Source organism: Leucopleurus acutus (assembly GCF_964270905.1).
Source record: "Leucopleurus acutus genome assembly, chromosome: 2".
Classification (NCBI taxonomy): Eukaryota; Metazoa; Chordata; class Mammalia; order Artiodactyla; family Delphinidae; genus Leucopleurus; species Leucopleurus acutus.
Window position 1 is genome coordinate 45389637 of NC_139143.1, and position 12931 is coordinate 45402567.

Here is a 12931-nt window from a genome sequence, read left to right on the forward strand (position 1 = left end):
TTCTCTTAGCAGTCCTGAGAGATGGGAGACGGCCCTGCTGCCGAGAATGAACTTGTGCTCTTAGCTCTGGTGTTCAGGAAAGAGATAAGGGCTTTGGGGACCCCAGAAACTGGTTTTCCTCTCCTCTTCTCTAACCCAGACGTCCCAATCTCAGCAAAAGGTTACAATTTCCCAGGGAAGAAATTGTGCTGACCTCAGGTTTTCACAAAATATGTGGTATTTCTGCTTGGCTGCACAGCCTGCTGAAACACTGCTAAAATGACTAGTGAGAAAGACTTCCCCAAAGCTAGCAGCTGCATGTGAGGGCCAAGCAGGAGTTTGTCTATGGTTTATCCATCTCACTTTTGGATACAAAAGTAACTAGTTTCTGAGAAGTTGTAAATGCTCCGGGGCCTCACTGCATCTGGCAGCTCGGTTCCACCAGTGACCACTTTCTCATCAAGCTTCAAATAAAGGGAAGTGTCCACTGCACAGTTGATATCATAAACAAGGAGAGGCTCTAGGGCCAATCAAGTAGTCTACGAATAAGTGTTCTTATTTGCACCTATCTCATCAATTATAGATTGACTAAGACTCTCCAGGCCCTTATTTACCCCTCCCTAAAACAGGAAAATACTTCTCACTATAATGCTGTGAACTTAGTTGCCACAAAAATTTTTAAGTATTTGATAATGATGTTTTTAAATGAGATAATGCATAGATCTTGTCTTTGAATTCTAGGAGTTGTAGAAATTAATCCTGATTCTAACTTTATTGATTAGATTTATTCAATGCTTGAATTGAGAAAGTCAAATAAGGCAGAATAAGTATTTCCCATTGCATTTTCCTAACTTTGAACATTCATGAAAGAGATATCCCCTACCCAACCCATATTTGCTAGGGGCAAATACATTTAGAGTTTAATTCCTTGGAGTTAACAAATTCTTCTTTTAAGAACAAAAATCTTATAAAGAGGGGGAAATAAATTATTAGCCCTTAAGTCTGATTATTTTAATCAATTTACTGTTCCCCAACTTCATTGATGGCATAGAAATAGGAAGACTGCCTGAGATGAAAGAAAAAAAAATGTAAGTAATTTTGGAGTTTGGGAATATGCCTAAATGAGGAACCAATAATGAGGAGCATAGAAAAGTAATACCCAACCAATATGAAGCACTTCTTATGGCATGGACACCAAGTTTGGTGAATCTAGATAAAGGATCCCATTTCATCCTCACAACCACCCTGTGAAGCAAATGAGGAATGAGGCACTTAGCTGCCAGGAGATAGGATGCCAGGGGAAATGAAACCCTTACTTCATTTGACAATGAAGGATCTGCCCTGCCTGGAGTTACCCAATTCCAGTTTGAGTTACAAAGTGAGGAAAAGCAGACAGAGATAAAATAAGATGGAAGTTTAAAGAGGTTCCAGCTAAGTGCTCTTCATCCACTCACACAAAGTAGAATAGATTTATATTTAATTAATTCACTCATTCAACGTTAATTTAGTTAACATCTACACATTGTGCAGACAATGCCCAATATCAGACACCTATCTTTTCCCCTACTGGAATTCTCACAGTGCCTTCAGTAATCTCAGCACCTTTCTAAGTGGTTCCTTTTGTATAAGCCACCAGTTTGATGCTACGTATTCATGTGACGTCGTAACAAGTTATTGGACTAAGGATAGGTACTTATTCCAAAGCAACCATCTTGTCAGCAGCCTATGATGTAACCCAGAATGAGAGTTCAGCCCAGTTAGATTGAACAGAAGATAAATGGGCTGAAGGGGAGATTCATGTAGAAGGAAGGCAGGAAGTTAAAACTATGATGCAATAATGCCATAAATAAGTAGAAGCCAATCTTCTACTTGGCTGTTACTAGAAGCCTTCTATCGATTGACTGAAAGAGGAGACAGTCAATCCATAGAAGGATAAAAAGCAGAAGAAAGACAGAAAGAAGCTGAGGCACATCGTGACTACAATAGCAGAGCAGTTAGGTGGGGAGCTGTAGAGGATCATGAGCTACCAAGATTATAATACCTGGTTGTCATAACCACAGTCTATGTTGAAGTATGTTCTCATTCTTCTTGGTGTTTAGCTGAGTTCCTGAGAAGATTTCCTGTCTTCCTAAGTTTCTTAGTAACATGACTAAACATCTTGTAAATTAGAGTAATTAGACACAGCAAAGATCTGCTTTTCCCGCAACCTAAATGAACCAAAATAGCGTAACCTACAATTTAGAAAAAACTATCCTATGTACATGTGTAAATAAGACATTGACCTAACAAAGTAGTTAATTAACTCATAGGTTGGATCAGAAATATATTCTTAGATGAGCAGGTTCAAATCTTTTATGAAATAATTAGAATTATAAAGATAGGTGAAAAACTTCAAGTTTAAAAGTGATAAGTGTTTAATTTCTTTTAAAAGAATTGATAAACCTCTTATTAGGAATAATGGCCCTCTTAGCTTACTTTTGTTTAATTCTAAAAGTGAAACAGAGTATTCTAAGCTTGAGCTTCATACATTAACTTATTCCTCTATTTTCACCTAGTGATGCAACATAGGAAGGATTAAAATACTTTAAAATGAAAAAGCTAACAGCCCAACTCAACTCTGAAGCAAGCAACCTTCCTTTTATAATAACAGTGCATTCATATGCCCTAGTCCAGCTTCTGAGGATAGGCTTAGCAAAGAAGTCTCCTTACCTATCATGCTGGCTGTCCTGTCATCCTCCAGAATCAGTGACTGGGGTATTGTAAGGTGGAAATCCTACAGAGTGCTCAGATCTCATGATGGGTGAAGATAGAATGTCCTCAGTTACACAATGGCACTTGCCTTGATGACACTTTTCACAAGAACACAGGTAACATGCCCTCATTAGGAACTCCACACAAAGCCCGCCAGTCTCAGTCCTTCTGAAGGATCCTGTAACCACATAGAGAGAGCCCATATGTTTAAAACTCCAAACCCATTATCCTTTCCCTACTTCTGTTTCCCTAAGGCTTTTGTCCAGTTCCTGCCTTTTATCTCAGTAATAGGTCCTTTCTGGCAATCAGAAAAATATTGATAGCTTATGAGAAAAAGTTGATAAAAATTCATTTACTAATGACCTCTGTTTCTGACTATGATGAAAAAACTGGGATCAGATTTATCCATCTGCCTTAAACAATCAGAAAATCAGAAAAAAACGTTTTCAGTCATTAGAACACAGCACACTACTGTGAATCTTAAGAGAAAAAATATTTGAGGTAGTCTGCATGATTGCACAAGATTAGTTTCTGGAAGCAATTTCTAGGCTACTGTTCAAGAAAGGGAAACCCATTTAGAGCCCGATGGTCTTGCTGAGTTGAAGCTGTGAAGTAACAAGCTCGAAGAAAATCAAGCAGAAGAACATAAAGCCACCAAGGTGCATCATGGTGAAATTGCTGAAAACCATTAATGAAGAGAAAATCTTGCAAGAGAGGGGGAAGAGACACATTATGTACAGATAAGAAAGAAAGTAGACTCGTCAAATAAAACTATAAAAGTAGAAGTTAATGCAATGACATCTTTTAACTATCTAAAGAAATAAACTGTCAACCTATAATTCTACAACCAGGAAAAATGTATTTCAAAACTGAAGGTGGGGCTTCCCTGGTGGCGCAGCGGTTGAGTCCGCCTGCCGATGCAGGGGACACGGGTTCGTGCCCCAGTCTGGGAAGATCCCACGTGCCGCGGAGTGGCTAGGCCCGTGAGCCATGGCCACTGAGCCTGTGCATCTGGAGCCTGTGCTCCACAACAGAAGAGGCCACAACAGTGAGAGGCCCGCATACCGCAAAAAAAATAAAATAAAAAATAAATGAAGGTGATTTGTATGGAAACAGTAAAGACCCCAAATAGCCAAAACAATCAGGAAAAAGAAGAATAAAACTGGAGGTATAATACTCCCTGATTTATACTACAAAGCTGCAGTCATCAAAACAGTATGGTACTGGCACAAAAAAACAAACACATAGATCAATGAACAGAATAGAGAGGCCAGAAATGAACCCACACTTAAATGGGCAATTAATCAATGAAATAGGAGGCAAGAATATGGGAATTCCCTGGCCATTCAGTGGTTAGGACTCCTCATTCCCGCTGCAGGGGACCCAGGTTCAATCCCTGGTCAGGGAACTAAAATCCTGCAAGCCGCACAGTGTGGCAGAAAAAAAAAAAAAAAAAGAGGCAAGAATATACAGTGGGGAAAAGACATCTTCTTCAATAAATGATGTTGGGAAAACTGGACAGCTACACGCAAAAGAATCAAACTGGGGGACTTCTCTGGTGGAGCAGTAGTTAAGACTCCATGCTCCCAATGCAGGGGAACCGGGTTCAACCCCTGGTCAGGGAACTAGATCCCACATACACGCTGCAACTAAGAGTTCATATGCCACAACTAAGGATCCCAAGTGCTGCAACTAAGGAATGAGCCCTCCAGGTGTAACCAAACAAATAAGTAAATAAATAGTTTAAAAAGAAAAGAATCAAACTGGACTACTCTCTTACACCATGCACAAAAATAAATCCAAAATGGATCAAAGACTTAAATGTAATACCTGAAACCATAAAACTTAGAAGAAGTAAACATAGGCAGTGAGCTCTTTGACACTGTTCTTAGTAATACTTTTTTCTTGGATATTTTTCCTTAGGCAAGGGAAAAAAAGCAAAAATAAACAAATGAGACTACACCAAACTAAAATGCTTTTGTACAGTGAAGGAAACTGTCAACAAAGGGAAAGACCACCTACTCAATGGGAGAAGATATTTGCAAACAATATATCCAATAAGGGGTTAATATCCTAAATATAAGGGGTTAATATCCTAAATATAAAAAGAACTCACACAGATCAACATCAAAACAAACAAAAACACTACCAGATTAAAAATTGGGCAGAGGATGTGAAGAGACTTTTTCCAAAGAAGACATACAGATGGCCAATGAACGCATGAAAAGATGCTCAACATCCCTAATCATCAGGGAAATGGAAATCAAAATCACAATGAGATAATCACCTCACATCTGTCAGAATGGCTAATATCAAAAAGACAACAAGGGCTTCCCTGGTGAAGAGCTTCCCTGGTTGAGAGCCCGCCTGCCGATGCAGGGGACACTGGTTCGTGCCCCGGTCCGGGAAGATCTCACATGCCACAGAGTGGCTGGGCCCGTGAACCGTGGCCGCTGAGCCTGCGCGTCCAGAGCCTGTGCTCCACAACTGGAGAGGCCACAACAGTGAGAGGCCCGCGTACTGCAAAAAAAAAAAAAAAAAAAAAAAAAAAGACAACAAATAACAAGTGTTGGCAAGGATGTGGAGAAAAGGGAGCCTGTACAATGTTGGTAGAAATGTAGATTTGTGCAGTCTCTATGGAAAACAGTATGAAGATTCTTCAAAAAATTAAAAATTGAACTACCATAAGATCCAGCAATTCCAGTTCTGGGTATTTATCCCAAGACGATGGAAACACTAATTAGAAAAGATATATGCACACTTATGTTCATTGTAGCATTCACACACACACACACACACACACACACAATGGAATATTACTCAGCCATAAAAAAGATGAAATCTTGCCATTTGTGACAACACGGATGGACATAGTATTAGGCTAAGTAAAATTAGTTGGACAGAGAAAGACAAATACTGTATGACTTCACTTATATGTGAATCTAAAAAACAAAACAAATGAACAAACATAACAAAACAGAAACAGAGTTATAGATAACAGAGAATAAACAGGTAGTTGCCAGAGGGGAGGGGGTTGGGGAAAAAGGTAAGGGAAGTTAAGAGGTACAAACTTCCAGCTGCAAAATAAAAGGCGTCACAGGTATGAAATATACAGCGTGGGGAATATAGTCATTAACTATGTAATATCTTTGATGGTGATATATTGTAACTAAACCTATCATGGTGATCATTTTGAAATGCATAGAAATATTGAATCACTATATTGTATAACAGGAATTAACATAGTATTATAGGTCAATTATACTTACAAACAAACTCATAGAAAAAGAGATCAGATTTGTGGTTCCAGAGGTGTGCAATGTAGGGAAAGGTGGAATTGGATAAAGGCAGTCAAAAGGTACAAACTTCCAGTTATAAGATAAGTACTAGAAATGTAATGTACAACATGATAAATAAAATGAACACTGCTGTATCTTATATATGAAAGTTGTTGAGAGAGTAAATACTGAGTTCTCATCACAAACAATTTTTTTTCTATTTCTTTAATTTTGTATTTATGTGAGATGATATATGCTCACAAAACTTACTGTGATAATCATTTTGTGACATATGTAAGTCAAATTAGTATGCCATACACTTTAAACTTATACAGTGTCGTATGTCAAATATATCTCCTTAAACTGGAAGAAAAAAATGAAGGTGAAATAATGTTTTTCCAGACAAACAAAAGCTGCCATAATTTATTGCCAGCTGACCTGCATTACAAGAAATGGTAAAAGAGGCTTTTCAATCAGAAATAAAATTATATCAGAAGCAAATTTAGATCTACACAATGGAATGAACATCACCAGTATATAGTAAATATAGAATTAAATGTAAAGACTTTTATCTCATTTTCTAATCTCTTTAATGAATAATTTACAATTAAAAGCAAATATAATAACAATGAATGTGTGACTTTTATCATAAGTAAAAGTAAAATGAATGACAAAAATGGTAAAAAAGTCAAGAAGGAGAAGGGACCTACAGTATTATAAGATTCTTACACTATATAGGAAGTGATTTGATATTACTTAAAGATAGACTATGTTAAGTTAACAATGTATACTGCAACTCTAGAGTAACCACTAAAAACATAAAACAAAGAGTTATGGATAATAAACTCACAGTGGACATAAAGTAAAATTAATATTTTAAAATTCAACTAATCCAAAAGAGACAAGAAAGGGGAGAAACAGAACAAAGGACAGATGTAAATAATAGAAAAGAAGCAGCAAGATGGTAGATTTAAACCCAGCTATATTGATAACTACATTAAATGTAAATGCTTTACACATTGTAATTAAAAAGCAGAAATTATAAGAATGGATAAAAGACCAAGGCCAAACAGTATGCTGTCTGTAAGAAAGCTACCTGATATAAAGAGATATGGGGTGGGATAGGGAGCGTGGGAGGGAGGCACAAGAGGGAGGGGATATGAGGATATATGTATACATATAGTTGATTCATTTTGTTATACAGCAGAAACTAACAGAACATTGTAAAGCAATTACACTCCAATAAAGATGTAAAAAATAAAACCATAATAAAATTTTTTTAATGTTTAAATATGTAAAATAAAAAGAGATATAGCTTAAAAGTAAAAGGATGAAAAATATACTGTACAAACACTAATAAAAAGAAAGTTTGCAATGTTACATTAGTATAGACGAAGTAGACTTAAGAACCAGAAATATTACCAGGGATAAGGAAATTATAGTTATAAGGTCAATTCATCATAAGGACATAATTTTTCTACATGTGTATTCTCATAAAAACAGAACTACAAAATATGTAAGCAAAAGCTTATAGAACTGAAAGAATAGACAAATTCACAATTATTGTTGGATATTCCAACACTCCTCTCTCACTAATTGATAGAGTAACTAGTCAAACACACACAAAAATAAGGATATAGAACACAGGAAAAATGTCAACAAATGTGACCTAATTGGCATTAATAGAACACCCAAGAGCAGTAAATACTCCTATGATTTTTCCATGTACACATGGAATATTCACAAGATAAATTATACTTTGAGCCATAAAACATGTATCAATAGATTTAAGAAATTAAAATCATATATTCTCTGATGGCAGAATGAAAATGGAAATGAATAACACAGAACTATCTAGAAAACCCCCAAATATTTGGAAACAAAAAATACATTTCTAAATAACACATGGTGGAAGAAGAAATCAAAAGAAAAATCAGAATATAATTTGAAGCGTTTTTAAATAAAAGTGAAATATATCAGAATCTATAGAAAAAGCATTATATAAAAGAAAAAAGTCTCAAATCAATTATATAAATTTCTACCTTTAGAAAAAAGGGAAAGAAGAAATCATTAAACCCAAAATAGCAGGAGAGCAAAAATTTGAACAGTGAGAGCAGAAATAAGTGAAGTTGAAAAAAGGGCAGCAACAGAGAAAAATCAAAGAATTATAAGCCAATTCTTTGTCAGTAAGACTGATACACCTCAAGTCTTGAACTGTCCAGTATGGATCTCACCAGCCATATCCGACTATTGAGTAATTAAAATGTGGTGAATATGAAATAAAATATGCTGTAAATTAAATAAGTACATACAGGATTTTAAAGACTTCTAGAAAAATAATAGAAGCAAATCCTTATCACCTTAGGTAAACAAAGATATCTTAGGACACAAAAAGACAAACCAAAAACAAAAAAATGATAAAGTAGATATTACCAGACATTTTGAAAGTCTGCTCTTCAAAAAAAAATTGCTAGGGGCTTCCCTGGTGGTGCAGTGGTTGAGAGTCAGCCTGCCGATGCAGGGGACACGGGTTCGTGCCCTGGTCCGGGAAGATCCCACATGCTGCGGAGAGGCTAGGCCCGTGAGACATGGCCGCTGAGCCTGCGCATCCGGAGCCTGTGCTCCGCAACGGGAGAGGCCACAACAGTGAGAGGCCCGCGTACCGCAAAAAAAAAAAAATTGCTAAAAAATTGTGATGGTAAACAGCAGACCAGGAGAAATGTTTGCAAAATATCAATATAACTGATAAAAGACTTGAATTCAAAATATATAAAGAACTCTAACAATTGTTAGAACACAATAAAAGATAAACAACACAATTTAAAAATGGGCAAAATATTTGAAGACACTTCACCAAAAAAAGATATATAAATTCATATCAGTATATTGAAATATACTCAATATAAATAGTGAACAGGGAAATAAAAGTTAAAACTGTAGTGGAATACCTACACACCCACTAAAGTCAAAGTGACCAAAAACGTAAAGTACTGGGGAGGATGAGGTAACTGAAAAGCTCATACAACATTTTTGGGAACACAGAAGGCTGCAATCACTCTGGGAAAAAATTTGACAAGTTGTTATCAAGTTAGGCATATACTTACCAGTGCAATCACTATCCCCTCCACCAGATTCATCCAAAAGAAAAGAAAATACATGTACACAACAAAGACTTGTACATGAATATAAAGTAACAGCCCTCCAGCCAAAAGTCCCCAAGAAGAAGTCTGTAGTTGAACAAGTTGAGTTGATTACTCACTGCAGTGAGGGAGCAACACATACCATGGGGAATCTTGGGGTTTCTTAGTAAGAGGACATTGTAGAGAAACTATTATAGGATTTGAGCTCTAGTTGGGTGACTTGAGGGGTAAACTAATGAAGTAGGGTCTGACTCTAGACTGAGGCTGTCAGAAAGTAAAGTCAATTCTATGATTGTGTGTCTGAATAATAAATCTATAGGGAGGGCAGACAAACATAGAGCTCTAATTAGTAAAGAAGTAGTAGTCATTCATTTTAGCTGAGAAAGAGGACGTTTAGTATCTTGTGGGTAGCAGATGATGTTGTTTTTGTCTGTACTCAGACAAAATTATAAAGTAGACTTGCTGACTCATTGTATCATGGTCTGGAAATAACCTTGTCTGAGTTTTGTGTTTGTAAGTTTGTTTACATCCTATAGGAGAATAACAAGATCTAGCTGTGAGTGTCAGGTCAGCTTTCAACTGTCAGGGGATGTTCTTTTTTTTTTCTTTCTCAGTCAAAAACTGGAGACAATCTAAATGTCCATCAACTGGTGATTGAATAAATAAATTGTGGGGTGTCTGTATAATTAAATACTAACCAACAATGTATTTATTTATTTATTTATTTTTATTTTTTAGATGTGTATTGCTGTGTCATTTTCAAATACTTGGCATACTGCAGTAATTTTTTGTTAATGATTTCTAACTTACTTTTTTTTTTTTACAAATGAGACAATTTAATTTAGAGTAGACAAAAAAAAAGAATTTAAAATACACAAAATATTATAAGATTGATTTATACCCTACAAACAAAGATTACCATTCCATTTTTCAGTGCCAAAGAACATCTATAAAATTGGACTGTACATTAAGTGAAAAAAAATTTATAACAATTTCTGAAAGATAGGGCACCATATTCTCTGACCATAATGCAATAAAACTAGACAAATAAAAAGTAACAAAAAAGAAAGACGGACTATTAAATCCTTGTAAATAATATTTTGCTAAAGAATCATGGGTTAATTTCATAAATGAGCTTCTATTATATGCAATAATATAGATAAATCTCAGAAGTGAAAGAAACCAACCATAAAAATCTATATTCAGTTGTCCCCAACCTTTTTGGCACCAGGGACTGGTTTCGTGGAAGACAGTTTTTCAATGGACCTCGGGGGAGGGGAGGTTCAGGCCGTAACGCGAGCTACGAGGGGCGGCAGATGAAGCTTCACTCTCTTGCCGGCTGCTCACCTCCTGCTGTGCGGCCCGGTTCCTAACAGGCCTCACACTGGTACCAGTCAGCAGCCTGGAGTTTGGGGACCCCTGTACTATATGATTCCATTTTTATGAAATTTTAGGAAAGGCAAAACAATGGTAGCAAAGAGCTGATCATTTGATGGATGCCGAGGGTAGGTGCGGGTATTGACCGCAAAAGGGCAGGAGGGAACTTCTGGGGGTATGAAATGGTCTATGTCATAATGGTGATGGTAGTTATGACTGTAAACATATGGCAAACCTCATAAAATTGTACTTTTAAAATTGTTGATTCTTATTGTATGTAAATTTTACCTCTATAATCCTGATTTGTAAAAAAATCTTTGTCCTCCTTCTGGGTAAGAATGGTTCAGTTCTTAGAAACAAAATAGCCTATCTCCCCTCTCTAGAGTCAAGTGAAAACACTTCCATGCCTTCTGGTTAGTTAACCTCCCCCAAGAGTAACCAGAAGTTTTCTAACACAGGAAAAAAAACAAAGAGTTGATTTCTTAGTGGATCACCCCATTAGCCACTGGTCAAGGGATACCTGACTACTTTCCTTTCCTCAGAACTGACCCCATCAGTGGCCCCACTATTTCTGTTTTCACAGAGTCACAGTCTGCTCTGAAGAAATGAGGATCAGCAAACAAACATGTGCAAGTTATTTCCTTCTCTTGACCTCAGTTCGTACCCTACACAGAGGGAGAGGGATGGATATAAGAAGTTCTCAGGGGTCTTCTAGCTCAGAAATAGTTACTGTATGAGTTGCACTTCCAAGGCTCAACTGAGATGACCACTTGTCTCTGGCAATCCGTGTGTGTTAATGTGTGTGCACACGTGTACGTATTGTTGTGATGTGGGGTGAGTTGAACGGATGCAGGAGAGGAGTAGATGCTACAGGGGTGGAGGCTTGTTTCATTGAGCCAGAACTGCAGCAGTCTGGATGATTTATGAGAATTCTTGAGAGTGTATAATGCTTATTAATTTAATAAAAATGGTTATTGCTTATAATAATGGAAACTGTCTAATAAAAATAAGATAGAAATATCCTTAACGTAATCATTTGATGTCAGCTCTGATTCTTCTCACATTAACTCCTCCAAATTCCACTGAGCTTCTAACACCAATGCTATGCTTTGACCCCATGGGAGGAGCCTCTACCCTGGGCCCCACCTTTAGAGGGCCCCTCTTTGTCCCCCTTCTCCAACTGCTCCCCACCCCAGGGAGGAAGATGTCCATGGGGCCAAGGGGAATGTCTACTCAGAGTTTATCTGTCCCCCCCAACCCCATCTATCTAGACCACACTCAAGAGTACCTAGGCCCCCAACCCCCTTACCTGATCAGCTTGAGGTTCACTTCTAGAACCTAGGTAAGCCTCTTCTCCAGGTCTGCTGTTTTCCCACACATCAAGCTGAGGGGGAGAGAGAGGTTTTGTGGTGAAGACTGGACAGAGCTTGGATGTGCAGGCTATGACATCACATGAATGCTCACAAGAGCCCTTGCAAGTCAGATTCAGGAGTGGAAAGAAAAAGAAGGAGGACCATGGGCCAGGCAGGGGCCAGGCCTTCCCATGTCACTGTGCTATCATGTTTAACAACTCTGAGTAGTCTAAGAATTCTAAACGAAAACCTGGTCTTCAAGTTTTACTTAGATATAATTGTCGATGTAGACATTTAGAACATATTTCATTTCACAGCTTTTTACCTTGATTTAGAAGATTTAAACACATAGACACATAGCATGTGAGACTTCATTTGGTACTTCCTCCCTGGGGTCCTGTAAACGCTAGAAGCTAGCTTGTTCCAAACCCATGGACAGGTTGAGCAGTGTTTATTCACCTAAGCTGACTTCCTCAGAATATGCTAACATAGGAATACCTGAAGGTACACAAGTGACTGCCGTTCTGTTGTTAGCTGGAAGAACTCAAAGTGTGATCCTCAGTGCTCTGAGTCCCTCCCATTGATCATTCCACTTAATTTAAAACAAAACTAATAAATGAAAGGATTCTCATTACAAACTCTGATTGGTGGTATATTTAATATATATTGACCTTAATTTGCTGCCACAGAGATTAGTTTAGGATAAAGCCAAATCTAGCATGAAAGGACTGGGGAAAGAGAGATGTTTTTAAATGAGCTAAAAGAAACTATTAAAAGGAATTTTTAGCTGTACCAGTGAAATTGCTAGCTAGAGAAGGAGGTGAATCAAGAAAATAAGCAGATAATAAAGTACTTGGAGAACATATAGGACACATTAGCCAGAAGTAGAAAAAATATAGGAAAAAAAATGATGGCAAGGCCTATTTACCTGTGTAAGCCCAGCCATGATTAATTCTCAGGCTTTCCACTGGAGGGTTTTGCGTGTGTGTGTGTGTGTGTGTGTGTGTGTGTGTGTGTGTGTGTGTAGGGAGATGGGAGAGGATAGGAAAATGAG